The following is a 3,263-nucleotide window of genomic DNA, read 5'->3' on the forward strand; positions in this document are numbered from 1 at the left end:
CGTGACCGCCGCGGCTCCGGTATCGCCGTCCAGCTTGACCTTGATATTTTCAGCTGCAGCCACACACACACACACACACACACACACACACACAGCAACTTCTGAAAACACATGCAAACGTAAATGATTTTCACCAGTTTGACACAAACACAAACAAGGCTTCACACGACGGGCTGCAAACACAGGAAAACAACCAAATGAAGAAACTCTGAAACACAGAGCTGAATTCCAAAACTAGAATCAAATCTGAGCTCACAGCCAAGTCTGTCCAGACTCATGTAACATGAGGTGGATTTGAAGGAACTGAATAAAAAGGTACAAATGAACGGAAGTTATAGACAAAAGACGTGCTGCTTCTGTTTCCTCCTGCAGGTGAAACTCGCTCACAGGATCACGGTCAGCTGTCACGTGACTCTGACGAAGCAGGAAGTGAAAGGCAGAATGGCTGTTGCTGACTCACTGTGTCAACATGTGTGTGTGACATCTGGAATCGCCCGATGCATTCTTTAAATTAAGGCTAAAAACCCATTTTGAGGTCACGGTGACCTTTGACCTATCCGGTGTCCGACCAGCTGTGAGATGCGGCCAGTGTCCCCTTCTGCTCCTGCTGCTGAATAATGGACAAAAGGACATCATTATGATGTCACGGAGAAGTCCACCTTTGACCTTTTGGCTAAAAATGTCACCACTTCATCGGCAATTAAATTTAACGTTCTCATCGTATTCAGGTATCATTGCAAATACTTGCTAGCATTAGCCTAGCATTAGCCTTACTAGCCTCCCCATTCATTGTTGGCTCATTTTCCAACACTGGCACCAACACGTAGACTTCAGCAGCTCCATGAGCCACAGATCACGGCAACAACACGCTTTTAATGTCCCTCGGGAGCTTGTTTCACTTTGTTTGTGTTGATGAAGATGTTTTCTGAAGCCGTGGCGCGCTGAGCTCTCAGAGCCGACCACATCTTCCTCTAACCAACCATAACAAAAAAACTATATATTATTTACTTTTAATACTTTTATTGTGCGTACATATCTGTACTTTACACAGAGAAATGCATGGAAAAATACAACAGCAAAACTGGAATTTCAAAGTACACAGAGACGTAAGAAAGCGAGGGTCTTATTCACTAATGTATTGAAGGCTCCCGACATCAGGAATGTGCCAAAATAAAAGAATAAACCTAATAAAACTCAGTAACAGTCGACTACAAGAAGAACAGTAGGACAGGGGGGGACGTCATGCTATATTCATGCTATAAACAAGTTTAGAGTCTATTGACATTCTTTACAAATCAATAAAAGATATTACTATTGTACTAATACAGTCAACAAGGTTTAAAATACGAACACCATTAAATGACCACATTGACGAGGAACTAAGAATGATAGCGATACATGTAAAAGAAATTTAACTGTAGAGTTTTGTAGCATGTAAGAAACCTTCCAGGACAATGCTCTTAAAAAAGAGCAGAAATGAAGATTATTCAAAATCGGAACATTTTGTGTACAAAATGACGAATATTACAAAACGGAAAAGACGTGATTTCTAGCAGAAACACTTTTGACAGTCAAGAAACAATTAATCTTAAATCTGCGATACCCACATTTTCAGATTTGGAGTGTAAACTACCAAGATTTGTGCTGTAACATGCAAATGCAATACAATAGCAAGTGCAGCAACATCGACCTTCAGCGGTAAAGATCCCGACGCGAAGCAGAGCCGACGTCTCCTGAGAAACAGCAGGAAGTCTATATTCTTACTGAACTCCAGCTGTTTAGGAAACATCACAGACTGTAAATCAAGATGGACGACGTGACAGCCATCGCCCCCCAGTGGCTGTCTGCAGTATAGATCACAAGCCCCGCCCCCTCCATGTCAGCGGATGGGACAAGTGTTTTTATGATACCTTCGGTTTTAATTAGTTGATGCTATAAAAAAAAAGGGGGTGAGACGTCATGATTGACAGCTGTGTTTGACTATGGTGTGTTGGTGATTGGCTCGGGCGGGTTTGTGGGCGGGACCTCGATACCGCGACTCCACCCCCCGATCGCCACTACACAGACTCCGGCTCCAACGCAAGATGGCAGCGGCCGTATCCGCTGAAGACACCCAGAAATACTTTCCCCATACACAATCATGATTACAAAAGAAGCAGCTTTAAAACAATAATGAGTCTTCTGAGTGTTGCAAACACTCAGAAATGACTTTGTATTCGATTTAAGCCGTTAGGTCCAATAGAAATTATTTTAAAGCAGCAATAATTGTTTTTTTTGGCCTCTCAGAACAGATTTTTATGGTGTTCAGATGCAAATTTACACGTCCAACAGACACGAAGCGACATTCATTTGGAGTCTGTTTACGACGTATTCAAGTCCGACATTCAATCTCCTTTTAGCTCTTTCGTCTCCAACTCCTGAGGGGAATATCTGTCTCTTTAGCTGCTAAATGCTGCGCTACGTTCACCAGCTGCTCGCTAACTTTGTGCGTCTGCCACTTGGTGACTTTAGGTTTAAATGAGTGACTGAGACCCTGTGCAAACCCTGTAAGCGTAATGTGAAAGGTGTCGCTCGTAGTAACAAACCCACAGAGAATTATTATCCATATTAGCATCTTTATAAGCAACTTTTTGGTTGCTGGTTTGGTTGAGTCTCACAGCTCACAGCAGACAGACATTTACAAAATGGTTGATTAAGAAAGTGGAGCGTTTAATATTTCCCTCAGGAGTCAGCGGGACTAAAGGACAGAGCTAACAGAGAGAAGATACTGGACTTACATTGATGAGATGGACACAACACACACTCCAGATGCTAATGTTGCTCTGTGTTCGATGTGTAAATACGCAACTGTTTTCTAGAACCCAAAGAAAAACGTATTATTGCTGCTTTAACTTGTTCCATCATCATACAAATAATGTAAAACTCACCTGACAATGTTTCCTGTGTGTGACTACAGAGGCAGACTGTTTGGTATTTACAGTGTGATAGCAGCAACTGGTTACTTTCTGGTGCCATGTTTGGTAGCTAACATGGTTGTTTCTACAGTCATAACTGTACGATTGTATGGCAGAGTCGTGTGTGTTCATTCTGTTCACTAAATCTACAGATGTTCATACGACAAGGCACGTTTTCTCCTGAGTTTCCTAAGCACAATAACTGGCGGCGTTTTATGAAACGACCCCTGCTTTATTAAGAAAGAATCTCAAGTTGTGTTAATTCATGATTGATATTGTGAGATGGAAATATGTGAATAATATGTCTGC

The sequence above is a fragment of the Enoplosus armatus genome, chromosome 18 (assembly GCF_043641665.1).
Source record: "Enoplosus armatus isolate fEnoArm2 chromosome 18, fEnoArm2.hap1, whole genome shotgun sequence".
NCBI lineage: Eukaryota > Metazoa > Chordata > Actinopteri > Centrarchiformes > Enoplosidae > Enoplosus > Enoplosus armatus.